Consider the following 13896-nt stretch of genomic DNA (forward strand, 5'->3'; position numbering starts at 1 on the left):
CGCTGCCATCCGTACCCAGGAGCGCTCCTGGGGGTCTCTTAAAGGTGCAGCAATTCTGCGCCCTTAGGAGACCCCAGTGCCTCCACGGATGGCTTTTGGACTTTTTGCGGTGGGTGCCCGGGGAAGCCCATGTCCTGGCGGTGGGGTTGTTCTGTAATTACCCATCCACGTACGCGACGGGAGCCGCGCCGGCTCCTCACTCGCCAAGCGGACCGACCCCGCAGCCCGGCTCCTCGTTGGCTTCTTTGCTCCCTGCTTCCTTTCCGACATTAGCTACACTTCCCACGTATTGTTCTGCACGAAGCAGAAAGGAAAGGCTTGCACACAACCCGTGCACGCCAAAATTCCATCCTCCATATAAAATCTTATTGGTAGCAGAAGCAGACCTCTAGAAAAGCAGGTTTTGGAGCATGCTCTGCAAATGTCATCAAGCAGTGACCTCAATCTGGTTGCTGGGAGGTGAGGAGTGAGCGGGCAGCATCCCCAAATACCATAAAAACTGTATCAGGTGGTGGTGATGCTGAGATGTTTCAGAAGTGCACTTCTTCTAATAGGCAGCTTGAAATCATACAGAAAACAAGTATGAAGGATTCTGCTGAACTTTTGCTCCTATGTGAAATAGTACGGATGAATTTGCACAGCATCTGGATCTCCAGGAATAACCTGCTAATTTTAGCTCTTGTTGATGTGTTGTCACAGCTGAGCTATTCTTTTCCCCCTCCCTACCCTCCCCCGCCCCCACCCTCCCTCCCCCTTCCCCCACCCCTTCCCTTGCTATTCATGAACCATCCCTGAGCAGACTGGGCAGACTGATGCTCCTAGTACGGGACCATGGCTGCTCACCCACACACGCAGAACACGGGGCAGCATCCCCTGCCCAGCCCCTTTTGGGAGCTTGTGAGGCACTGGGAAGTCACTGTGTGGCAGAAAATGGAACAGTGTGGCAGTGATTGAAGTGAGAGGAAGTAGAAAAGTGAACCGAATGTGATTACTGTTGGTTTTTGGGTGCCATGTGATGGAAGGGAGGCTTCATTTCTCCTTCTCTCTCTCCTGCCCATGGGTCAGACTTAGGGCTACCTTAGGACTGCTCCTCTGCTCTTCGTCTCCATTCACTGCAGCCTCCACTCCTGTGCACCCCTCAAAAGGTTTCTGCTGTGTGCAGGGTGAGATCCACTTTGACCCATCCCAGTGCCTCTGAGAAGAGGAGAGACACTTCCTAAATGGCAATATGCACCCTGAGAAACCCCCTGCCAGGGCACTGTGAGTCAAGCTGCAATTTGTGCTGCTTCCATCACATGTTCAGAGTGGAGCTCCAGCTCGAGACAATCTCCAGCATTTCCTCTCTGGCCTCCTTGTGAACCTGGAAGTTATTTTTGCACGGCTGAGCTCTCTGATGTGTATTTCTCCATATTGCTTTAATTTCCCCCCTGAGGCAGGTCAGGCATTGTGATGGGGCTTCTGGGCACAGCCAAGGTTTGCTCGTGTCCCACTTGTCCCCCAGCACTGGGATGCTCACCAGCAGATGCCATCTGTGCTGCTGTGGAGGCACATTTCAGTGCTGTCCTTGCACTGCCCACTCTCCTCTGACACCAGTAGCCCCCACGAGGGTTTGGTTCCTTAGCAGTGGCCGTCTGGCAGCGATGTGGGTGGGTGAAGGGCTGTGGCATTATCTCAATCTGCAGCAATGCGCAGCCCTTTCTGTTTGCTCTCCTGTCACTGTTTTGCTCTTAGGGCAGAAATGTGGATAGTGCTGACTGAACTGCTGCCATCCCAGGCTACAGGCAGGGGGTGAGCTGTGTTCAGGGAGCTACTCCCGAGGAACAGCACGGAAACATGAGAAAAAGGACTTTAAAAGAAAATCGAAAGCAATTTGGCCACAGTTGGCTTTTTCCAATATATGATCCTGAGGAAAGTATTTGTCGGAGACGCACCGTGAAGCAGAGCCATTCCTGGTCCCTGTTCCCCTCCTGCCCATAAAACGTTCTGTAACTGAAATCCAGCGGCTGCTGCAGGAAGCCTCCCCCCCATCCCCCATTGCCTCCCCCCAGCCCTTCTGGGGCTCTCCTTTCAGGGTCTGGAAGTTTTCTGTTTCCTGTAGCTAACAGAATGCAGATTCCCCCCCTGAGCAGCAGGATCCTATCAGGGATCGGGTGTTTTTCTCTGAAGGACGGAGGGAAGAGCTGCTATAGACAGGGTTGGCTCCGTGCTGGGGTGGCTGCTGGCTGCACATCTGTGCCTGGCATTCTGAGGAGCAATTCTGCGGCAGTAAGCAGCCATTGGGACAGGCTGGAAGGAAGCTGCAGGCAAGGAAGGCCGTTTGTTTCTGTGTTCTCTGAGACCAAAGGAATCGAGAGGGAAGTTCTGAGCACGGTTACTTCTCTGAAATTAAAATGACAGTGTAGAAAGCTGGAAGGAAGGTTTGGCTGCGCGGGGTTTTTTCTTTGGAAGGAGCTTTTACGTGTGAGATGCATTATAAACGCAAAGGAAGGTAATGGTTGCAGTGTCTGTGGGAGTCCATTAACACTGCTGGAGGGAGCTGTGCCGTCGGGGGAAGGCACTGCGTGGTGCACACGGAGACCTGTGTGGCTGCTCTGTAGAGCTTGTGTGGTTCTTTTCAAAGTGTGACAAATCAGATGGAAAATGAAAGGTGTGAGATGTTTGCGGACCGGTCCAGTCGGGTTAATTCCTTCCCCTCCTAATGACGAGGATCTCAACCCTGACGCGATGTTCTCGGTGCCCCAGCGAGTGCCGCCCCATCCCCTGGGGAGGAGGCACAGAGGCAGCTGGGTTCTCCCGGTTCCCAGGACGCATTCAGCCGGGGGCCGGTGTCCACTCCCGGCAGAAGCGGAGAGGGGCAGGAAACGCCGCCGCAGGAACGGGAGGCTGCCGGGGGGGAGGCGGGGAGGACGGGGAGGGCCGAGGGTTTTCCTTGCAGCGCCGCCGGCGCGGTTTGGTACGAACGTGTGAGCTGCGCGCTGCCGGCGGATCTCCTCCGGGGAAGACGAGGGGCCCTGAGCCGCCCGGAGGGGCTGCGAGGGCGGCTGCGGTTGTGGCTCACAGCCCGGCCGCGGGCATCCCCGGCGGGGAGGGGCGGCGTTCCGTCGAGCGCGGCCCATGGGCGGCAGTCGGGACGAGGACGGGGCGCAGCCGCCGCGCTCGGGCTCCGTGCGCTCCGCGGGGCTGCTGCTGCCGTGCGGCTGCAGGAGGCGCGGGCGGGCAGGTGAGTGCGAGACCGGGCCGCTGTGCCGCGGATCCGCGGAACGCGGAGATCTTCCCCTCGGAGAACCTCTGGAGAGAACCTCGGGTTGGAGCGGAGAACCTCACGGCAGCGCGGCTGCGCCCGTGCGCCCCTTCCCTCCTTCCCTGCGGATAACGGGAGGAGGCCGACGTCGGTGCTACCGCGGTGCTGCAGCGGGGACCGGGCGGCTCCGGGCTCTGCGGGCTCTCGGTTGGGGCTCCCGGGGCGGCTCAGCCCCCGGAGGGGCAGCGGAACGCTCGTGGTTGTAGCGGCCGCTGTGTGCTGGGCGGGGCTGCGGGAGGGGGTGAGGAGGGGATGGGGGAGGCGGTGCGCGGAGAGGCTGCGGGCCACCTTCCTCCTGGTGCGTATTTGTGCCCGTTCGGTGACTCTGTTCGGTGTCCGCGGATGTGAGGGCAGATGACGTGCGGGTGTGGAGAGGTTCTGCTGCCGTGCTGGTGAGTTTGAGGGTGTTTACAATGATCGTGGCGGTGTTTGTGTGCGCGTTATCTCGTGGGAAGCAAACCTACTGCTTCTCTGCGCCCGCGGCTCCTTCCCGAGCAGCTGAGCTGTGCCAGCATCCCAAATGGATGCAATGGGAGCAGCTTGGTGAGGACACTGTGAACTTGCCAAGATCAGTGTCACTCTGGCCGTATGCAGGCACCCATTGTAGGCTGCCATGCATGGTGCTGCTGCCCTGCAGGCTGCTCTGGGGACCTGCAGCCTGAAAATTGCCCGGGGCTGCAGTTGTGCCTGGAACCAGGAGGGCTTTCTTAGGTTAATCGGCATTGTGTCTGTTTTCACTTATTGTGGTAAGCCCCATGTGTACATCCTGAGGCTGGGCCACAATGAATACCACTTCCTGAGTATTGCAACCCACCACCATTACCTTTAGAACAATAAACCATTCTCGCTTTCTTCCCCATCAGCATCCTCCCTATAGGAACAAACGTGATGCAGGGAGCATCTGCGGTGACCACCTGCTCACAAAGCACTGCACCCTCCTCTGCTACTTCTGCACATGGCTGCGAGGGCAGAGCAGGCAGTGTGTGGGGTGAGAGGGCCCCGTTCAGCCCCATCTCTTGGTAACCCCATCTGCGCACAGCCAGGGGCAGCTCCTGAGGCTGCTCTGCTTCCTGGGAGGTGGCTCTGTGGGTGGGTGGGTGCTGGAGCCGGGTGCTCCTTGCTGACCAGCTTGTTTATCTCGTGGGAGCTGAAGGCTCTTTGCTCCGGTTCAGCAGTAGTCACATAATCCGGATTCCTCAGATCAATTCCTGCTGTTTCTCTGAGATCTGTGGCTGCTGTTTTAATTGCCTTGAGCTCCGGGCCAGACACAGGACCCTTGTTACGCAGAATCAGCTCCTATGAATGATGCTGTTGTGCACATGTCTCTGAGTTCCTCTTTTCCTCCCTCTCGCCCTCCTCCCCTGCAAGCTGGGGAATTTGGCTCTGGTGAAGCTCTGCCTGCTGTGTGACACCAACTCCATCTTCATTTGCACTGATCTGTCCCCCAGCACCGTGCAGGGCCTGGTTCCCCATCATGCTGCTGCCTCTCTGAACAGTAACACCTGGTGACCTGTGCTTATGGCCACCTGTCCTACCTGCCTGTTCTCCAGGAGAGCAAACACATCTGTTGTGCTGGCACAAGTCCCAGCGTGGGGCCTTGGGTGGGGTGCTGTGCCCAGAGACAGTTCTGTTGTGCTGGGCACACATGGAGATCTGAGAGGCTGCAGTGGCAACGGTGCAATGACAGCTCCTACAGCAGTGGGGTAAGAGAAGCAAGAAACTGTTCTGCAGTCAGTCAGAAACAAACGGGGCTGCTCCATGCATGGGCACCCACTCCTGCTCTGTCCATTTCTGTGGTCCGTTTTTATTTAGACACCTGAAGGAGAATTTTAATTTTTATTGTTATTATTATTACTTTCTCTGCACTGTTTACTTTGGTTGCTGGAAAAAAAAAGAGGAGCAGACAATGGCAGCACAGGGATGCTCAGGATGTGTTTGTTGTGGACACACAGTGTTCGTCTCATGGTGGGTGGTCAGAGGGAGTGAGGATGCATTTCCCATGGACTCACTGCTTTTTTCCCCTCTCTCCCTCCCCATTCATTTGTTCTCCTGCCTTCTCACCCAGCCGGGCAGTGCTGTGCAGTGCCAGGAGGGGTGCTGTTCGCTGGGGCCATAGGGGTGCTGTTTTCCCGTTGCAAGGGATATCCCAGTTCGGGGCTTTTAGGTGCTTAATTTTAAATTGCTGCTTGCCAGCACCATACCCATGTGTTGCTTTTTGCTTGCTGGGCTGGTTCCTGGCAAGGTCTGCAGGCCTGTGACATGCTCAGGTACTGTGGAATAGTATAGCAGGTCCCTTGGGATGCCAATAGTTGGTCTATTCTAGGCTGTCTCTCAGTGTGATCCATCTTTCAAACCATGGATGTTACTATGAGACTGGCACATGGTGCGGCTGGTTGTCCCACTGTCTCCAGCCCAGAGTGGGGGACTTTGAGGAGGCAGCAGGAGCTGGGTTGCAGTGTGGGCAGCAGAGGATGTTACCTGGCCATATCTTATGGCAGCTCTGTGGTTTGAGCTGCACACGCTGCTGCTCAGGGCTGGGTGAGGGATCGGCCCCGGGCAGCCTATAAGGGCCTTCGTTGGATGCCTTCAGATCCATTCCCAGTGAGCCCAAGGACCACTCCGGGCAGTCCCTCTCCTCACATCCCACTCGGTGTTACCTGGCGCACCCTCTCTCCTCGCACGGGCGCAGTGCGGACCCTGTGCCGTGTGTGAGCACACATCGTGCACGCTCACAGTGGGCTCGTTGTGCGGGCGGCCTTCCGCCATCCCTCGGCCGTGCGCTGGGATCTATAAATACCGCCGGCTGTGAATGCGGCCCATTCATCGCTCCGCTCCGGGGGTGCGGCGCGCATCTTCCGCTCCTCCCAGCGATCGCCCTGGTCTCGGTGTGGCTGTCCCGGTGTGAGCGGCTCTGTGTCGTGTGCTGTCCCCTTCGCTCGGAACTCGGTGTCTCTGGGAGAGTCCCCGCCTCGCTGTTTCTCCGCCGCCCCCTCCTTCCCGGTTTGCATGGGTAAATGAGTGGAAAATGCTTGAAATCCTCCTCGGAGCCAAACTGTTTTTTCCACTGACCGTCACCGCTTCCCCGGGGCCGCCCAGGCTCCTCTGCCCGGCTCTGACCCACGTAACTCTGAGCCCACCCCTTACCCGGTCGTTCCCCATCGCTGCCAACTCCCCCCCCCCCCCCGTCCCCCCGTCCCCGGGCTACCCCTGCCCCATTCTCGGAACCAAATACCTGATCTCTTCCGTCCATCAGCCCTCGCTCTCAGAGTCCGTGTTCTCCTCGTACCTATCTTAGCTCTGCTCCTCTCAGTCAGCTTCTTCCCGACCTCCCACCCTTCTTCCTTCCATTAGCCACAAACAAATCTATCCCCTCGAGCGTTATACAGTAAATACAGCTTTTTATTTCGTATCCTCGCGTTACCCTCCAGCCTCCCGCAGACAGCCCTCAACCCGTCTCGGTGCACAGCACGCAGGGGGACCCAAAGCGGTGACCCGAGCCCGGCGCTGCGGGGCGCGACCCCATGGAGAGCAGAGGGCGGGGCCGTGGGGGGGGGGCCGTGCCGTGCTGAGCTGCTATTGGCCCGGCGGTCGGGAGGGGCCGAGGGGGCTGCGGCTCCGCAACCGACACCTGGACCCCGGCCCCCGGCCGCCCGCTCGCACCGCCGGGCCGCAGCTCCGGCACACGTCAGCCTGCGGGGCCGGGCTGTGCCCGTCGCCCCCGTCCGTCCGCTCGGCAGTTCTGCCCGCAGGAAGCGCGGCTCCGACGAGGGCTCAGCAGAGCCCGAAGGAAACCCAGAACCTCGCGACTCCCTCAGGTTTGTGCCGGGGGGAGGGGGGGATGCTGTGCCCGGGGCTGCCCTGCAGCGCGGTGGTGGCTCAGCTCGGAGCGGAGCTGGCGGTGTGGCTGACTGGCAGCGGTCTGTACCAGCGCTGCTAGCTGCCCGGCTGTTTGTTTGCGGCTAACTCAAACATCAGCCTTCTCGTGTTTGGTTTTGTGCTTTGTGCTCCTTGGTGCTCGGGACAGAAGCCTTTTCTTGTGCAGATCCCGATACGGTTAGAGGTGTCAGAGCGTGCTCTGGGGTGTTGTTGGCAGCAACCCGCATTCTTTTACGTGCGCATACGTGAACTCTTATCAATGAACGTGCTTTTTTTTCTATTTACCTTTCAACTGTATGCGGTTCTGAAACGCTTCTGGAGCTGCTCTGCACTGCGGCTTTGTGCCCGGGTCGGCCCCTCTCCCGTGAGCTGTGTGAGGAGCGATGGCCCGGCGCAGCCCCTGGCCTCCTCAGCTCATCGGGGGGAAAACATATATCAGATCATTCTACCAACAGCTCATCGATGACTTCCATATGTGACAAAACATCCGATCTCAGCGCAGTGCAGGTGTGAAATGCAGCTTCTGAGGAGGTGTGAGTGTTCCTTCATGTACTCACGTGTCCTTTGAAAAATGCTTTTCTAATAAAAGACCAACCGAATAAGTGCAGTCATGCTTCTGTTAAGCATTCCTGGTCTGCACTGCCTCAAATGTCCACTACTGAGTGCGGGCACAGGACAGGCTGCCAGCAGCGTGCTTTTGTAGCAGGGTGAAATGTGGTGACTGAGGGCACTGCAGTGGTGCTTCCCTTTGGGTTCTGTGCAAATTTCGATAACATCTGAAAGCTCTCCAAGTCTGTTTAAGTTGAACAGGGAAAAACAGGCTGCTATTTGCCCGAGTGGTGCCTTCTGTGGAACAAGGTCAGGCACCACCAGGGAGAACTGAGTCTCCTTTACACCATTTATTGCTTGAAGGGTGCGAGGTAGTTTGCCCATCAGCAGAGGGCTGAAGCCATGTATGTGGTTTGGGAAGGGCTCTTGCATTCAGATGGATGTGGGAGTGGAATCCTCCAAACCTAGGCAGCATGTGGTGAGGCTGAAGGGCTGGAATTACTCCTGTTGTAGTTGCTGAGAGCCTGAGGTGGCCCTGAAGGGGCTGTGCTTGGCTAGGGGCTTCTGGCTAATGTGGGGTCTGTCCTGAGGAAGGAGACATTGCTCTGTCCCTCTGCCCATCGCATCTGGCAAAACAAAGTGCCAGAGTCCAGGACTGATTGTGGAGGTGGCTGTTCTGTATGCAAAAAGAATGTTTTGGCCAAGGCTGAGATGTAATGCAATGAGATGAGATGCGATGCAATGTAATGAGATGCCTTTTGGAACCTGCCATGCCACGCTGTGTGTGCAGGTCCTGCAGCAGTAGCAGCAACTGGGGGCTCTGCCCAGAAATCAAAGAAGGGTGAATGCAAAATTCAGCCTGAAGTTTTTCTCCCTCTTGTCTGATGGGAGTGGTGGAGGGACCTTGATGGACAAGCAGCAGAAGGCAGCCCTGGGCCTTTGGGAAGGGGATGGCACAAGGAGGCTGCTGATAGTGCCTCTATGTGGCTCTGTATGACACTGGCAGTGGGGACAGAGCTGCTCCATGCTCACTAACTCTGTGCTCTGGACGGCACTGCTGGCACAGCCGCATTCCAGCAGAGCTAGGGGTCTGCTTCTCAGTTAATGATTGAGCTGCAATAACCTCCTGCAATAATCCTCCTGCGCGAGAGCCTTTCTGAAAGTCACCTCCAGTAACAGTACTGACTCTGCCTGGCTGTCAGGGCTGGGCACAGAAATTTAAAGAACCAGGCCCCTTTTCCTATTTCCAGCAGGAAATGCTTTAGATGCACTCACCTCCTGCTGCTGCCCATCCTGGGGCTCCCATGCAGTGTGGGCAGCACAGAGCTGCTTGTGAGCACTCTCTGAGCCTCACGCTCACTTCCCTGTGGGATCAGGGCTCTACCACCTCTTCTGACCCCCTTAACTGCTCAGGTTTGCATCAGGGCCAAGGCCTACCTGGGGAGGGCAGCAGGGTGATGCTGGGTGCACTCCTGAGCCATGTGCTCTTGCATCCCATGCTGCCCTCACTGCATTGCTGGTTTCCTTTTGCACCTGTCTCTGCATGCTCTTCCTCCCCATTTCTGTTGTCAGGAACTACCTGTCCTGGTTAATGATTGTCTGCCCATGCCACATGGGGCTGTTTGTGAGTCCCTGCAGGGATCCTTATCAGAAAAGGGCACTCATCACCAGTGCCAGTCATGGGCTGAGCAAATGTTAACAGCTGCCTGGGGAGCAAACAGCATTGTAGGGTCCTCCCTCCCTCAGAGCTTTGCAGGTCCCCCCATCTTTGTGAGGGATGCAGCAGCTGAGCTGCCCAGGGGGTGTCTTCATGTTGGGTCCAGCAGCCAAGTGGAGGTTTGGAGGTAATCCTGCTGTGAAAGTGTGACTGCACAGTCCCTGTGCTCAGCTCAGGAGAGCCTGGAGGTGTTGACCCACAGGGACAGGAGGCTGCAGAGAGCAGCTGGGGGCTGCTGTCTGTGACCCTGTTCATGGTTGGCCACAGAGTTCAGTACTGCCTGGCCACACGTTGACTTCCTGCCTTTATCTCGGGAGGGGCAATGTGTGACCACTGCAGGTGGGGTTCTGCTCGAGCTGTTCACAGTGGTTGTGCTGGACTTGGCTGCAGCCGCCTGTGATGTTCGTTGTTCAGTTCTCATGAAGTGCTTCTGCACCTATGCTCCCAGCAGTGTGTGCACCCTCAATGCTCCCAGCAGTGCTTCTGGGCAAGTAGCATCAAGAGAGGATGTGTCGACCTGTAGGTGTGTTCCTGTCTGAACACAATCTGTTTGCAAAGGAAGATGGAGGGGTTTCTGTTCTCCCTCTCCCACTTTTTTTTTTTCCCTCCAATGAGTTTCACAAGAACATTTTAACTGCCATCAAGGGCACAAGTTCAGCTTCTGAATGCCCCTTTGTCTGATGCAGCACAGAGGAGGCAAGCTCCCCCCATGCCTTCAAGGAAAGGCATCAAAGTGCTTCCTCAGCACTGCTGTGCTACTGCTACGTGTCTGCACGGAGGGTCTGTGCTGCAGCCTCTGCTCAGCACCAGCTGAGGAGCTGGCAACAGGGGGGTTATGGGCCAGCATCTCCGTTCTCCTATGTGAAAATGCAGCTTGGGGCTGTGGCAGCCGCCATGTCACAAGACTGCAGGAATGGTGATGCTCTGGGTGACTCAGAACTCATGACCTCATTTCATCAGCATCGTTGGGCAAGAGCGGAACATCGGGGTTTTGGCCTCCTTCTCCCAGGCAGATCACTGCCCATCAGCCCTCTGCATGACCGCCTGCCCCATTACCTCGTGTAGCAGTGCATGCCCAGGCCCCTGGTGAGGTGTCAGCCCTCATCACAGCTCTGTGAGGGAGTAGGAGAGCTGTTGTAGGAGTGTGTTCCTGGAGCCCTGAGGGCTATGCCAGCAGCTCAGACACAGAGAGAAGGTGGAAACTGTCACCTTCCCTCAGCTGCAAATACTGGGCTTCTGGAAAAAGTCTGAAGAGCTGAAGCATCCCTGAAAATAGGAGAGTGCTGGCTCAGAACTCTGCTTCCTCCTGGTCTTACCCATCCCCGAGAGCCTTTCCCCAGCAGACACAAGGCTGAGCCCCAGGTCTGTGAGCCTCCCTCAGCCCAGCGTGCCCTTATTTCATCCTGCTTGTTGCATTCGGCATTCACACATAAATCTCTGAATCTTTATACCTTTAGTTACAACTATTCTAATTTTGAACTTCTGCTGCTAATTTGGAGCAAGGAGCACTTCTTGCTCCGTGGTTATGTGGCCCCATTGGTTCCTGTGGTGTATGTATCATCTGTGCCTGTGGGCTGGATCTGCTGCTGATGCTCTGCCTTGTGCTCCAGACATACGTGGTGCTTTGCAGCCAAGTGAAGCTGAGCTGCTGCTCTCCTTTTCCACACCCACTGCCTGCACACATGTTGGGGCATCCCCAGCATTGCTGCTGCTCCACTGCAGCTGTGTGCCCATGTTCCCCTGTTTTGCTTGTTGGGAGGGCTGGGATGGCTGTTCTGAGGCAGCAGCCTCTGGCAGTGTGGTTTCCACATCTCTGTCTCGTATTCTGTGCAGGGATGCTGTTGTGAAAGCTGTGTTTGTGCCTCTGGAGCCCCTGCATGGTGCTGTGCTCCTCACCAGATCAAACACAGCACCGTGCAGCCATCTGGGCACTGCACATGGCCCAACTCTGCTCACACTGCTTTGCCCTTCGTGTTGCTGTGCTCTCAGCCCAGGATCCATGTGGGAATCCCACCTTGCAGGAACAGCTCTGCTGGCGATGAGGTGGCACAGCTCAAATCTTGGGGAGGCTCTAATGGGAGGACACCGGGACAGGGCTCAGTGGGTGCTCAGGGGATGGAGGGGTTTGCACCTGGGTTGTGGATTTAGGACTGGTTTTGCTCAAGCCCTGCTGGTGTTGGTGCTGGTGGTGCACAGACATCTCTGCAAAGGATGCACTGGTGCTGCCATCCAGAGCACAGCTCCTGAGGCCTGTTGGCGGCCTGGGGCAGTGATGGCTGAGCTCCTGCAGGTTCTGAAAGGGTTAACTCTGCTTTGCAGTGTTATTTAAAAAAAAAAAAAGAAAAAAGAAAAAAAAAAAAAAGCCATTTCCTTAATGTCCAGAGACAGTTTATTTTCTGGGCATTCTTCAGGACTTGGGGAGGTGCCTTTTCTTTAAGGCATTTCCTGTAAGCAAGTTTATATTTGGACTGAGGAGGGGGCGGAGAGGAGGCGCATGGGGAGGGAGCCAGAACCCAGTGGGGTGACCTCAGCTTTTGGCTGCTTCTCCCAATTGTTTGAGGTAGGGGAAGGAGGGGGACTTGCAAGTCCCCGTCCTGCTGGACCCTGCAGTAACTGCCCTGCTCACTGGGGGTGCCCAGGGCACGTTGCACAGCTGGGTCAGACTGAGTGGGACAGAACAGAATCTGATCTGTGTTGGACCCTCTGTGGTCCAGGTAGGTGCTGCATCCCCTCAGCACACGGTGCCTTTTGTAGGCCCTTTGGAATTCCCTTCTTGCTTTTGCTGACCTGCCCTATGGATGTCTCTGCTGCAGAGCAGCAGGGACCCACTGCAATTAAGTACTATTCTCTCTGGTACCTGTGAAGGTTTCTGGTTAGCATTAGGCAGTTATGAGGCAGAGGGGTTTATCTTCACCACAGTTTGCCCTTGCCAACACTGCAGAGCTGTCCTGCCCTGCCCAATGAAGGTCCATGCCGAGCAGAGGACTTGCCATCCCTGCTGCCACCCCTCAGGTGATGGACACATCCCTGACAGAGCACAGATTCCAGGCCTTGCTGTTGGCAACCTCTGTCTAATTGTGTTCCTGCTGCCCTCATGGTCACTTCGGTTCTTTTTAAAAACAAACGTAAAGCAGGCAAGTAATAGGTCGGATCATCAAAGCGTGTTGTGCTTGCAGTGTTTGCGGAACAGATTGAACTCTTTTTCCACTGATATTTGATCAGACGTTTCTTCTTGTGCAAAGTCACCAGAGCTTATTGCAGGAGCTGCAGCTGCCCTTGGTAAGATGCAGCAGGTTGGGGTCGAGCAATTCTCCCATTGTTCCCCATGCCAAGTTTCTTCTCCCCCATTTTGTTTTCTTTTTATTACTGTGATTTCCTAACATCGGAAGAGGTGAGTTATGAAACTGGAGTTATCCAAACACGTCTTGTTTGAAGATAGCGTTTCATCCAGCAGATGCAGCTTCCTGCCCTGTAAATGGTTTTCATTGTTTCTCCTTGGCTGCTGGCCTATGGCTGTTGGGGCCATGGTGATGCCGTGGGGCGGGCAGCCCCCAGCAGGGTGTTGTGGCAATGAGGCACTGTGATGGAGCTGAGCTGTGAGCACTGCTGCTGGGGGGCAGCACTGGGATGTTGGGGGGCTCACTGTGGGCTGCCCCTGTGTGTGAGTTGGGAAGGCATGAGCTGCTTTGGGGTGGGTACCAGCTTGGGTGGGCTGTGCCTTTGGTAGGAGGTGGTCAGCTTTTCCTGTATGTCTCATTCTTCCATCTAGAAGATGGGATTTGGTGCCATTTCTCAGCTGTGCACGTGCCTGCAGGATTCCATATGTCTGAGTGGGATCAGACCCTAGGGCCCATGATTAGTGCCAGCTGCTGAAATGGAGACAGGAAGCTGTGCAAAGCGCTCACAAGCACCACATTGTCACCCACTCCATTTGTTCACATTCTGGCTGCACACCAGGGTTGTGTGCAAAGACAGCTGCTGGTATGAGGTTTGCTGTTGAGCTGTGAAAGATAAAGGAACCAGGGGAGGCGGTGAATGTGGCCAGGTGATGCTGTCTGGGGTGACAGGGATTGTTCCCGGCCCCACAGCAACTGTGTCCTTCTCAGGCAGGTCTGTTGTAGGTTGGGGATGAGTGCCCGCTAGTGCCAGGGCTGGGGTTGGATTTAGGGCTGGGGTTGGGCTCCTGCTGCCCACTCCTCTCCCCTTTGTGCCTCATGGGTGCTCACACTGCAGCTGTCCCTGACGGGTAACTGCCAAACCACCATCTGACTGTTGTATCTGACTCAAGGGTTTTCCAGCAGGACGGTTAGATAGGAAATAAGGAAAATAGTGATATGCTCCTCAAACAGCTGCCGCAAAGATGACAGCTGTGTGCATTAGTGAGACGGGAGGCCGGTCTGCTCCCCACTAGAACAAATGATGGGTGATGTGTGCTGTGGTGGCAAGGAGATGG

At 56.2% G+C, this 13896-nt stretch overlaps 1 protein-coding gene across 4 annotated transcripts in view; it reads left to right on the forward strand.

The window, feature by feature from the left end:
* The window catches only part of STARD8 (StAR related lipid transfer domain containing 8), a 40360-nt gene that overhangs the window by 2991 nt on the left and 23473 nt on the right, over nt 1-13896 (forward strand). Inside the window, exon 1 of one of the 4 annotated variants that reach the window (XM_015860011.3) lies at nt 3558-3693. The exons of 1 other annotated variant lie outside the window; for it this stretch is intronic. The gene's annotated coding sequence lies outside the window, so the exon portion shown is untranslated. Of the gene's footprint in view, nt 1-3557; nt 3694-6883; nt 7117-13896 lie in introns of those variants that run through there. 2 more of the 4 variants (XM_015860012.3, XM_085544406.1) reach the window with 2 other exon arrangements.

This window comes from Coturnix japonica, chromosome 4 (assembly GCF_054131305.1).
Source record: "Coturnix japonica strain WE chromosome 4, WE-NBRP24, whole genome shotgun sequence".
In the NCBI taxonomy this organism is placed as follows: Eukaryota; Metazoa; Chordata; class Aves; order Galliformes; family Phasianidae; genus Coturnix; species Coturnix japonica.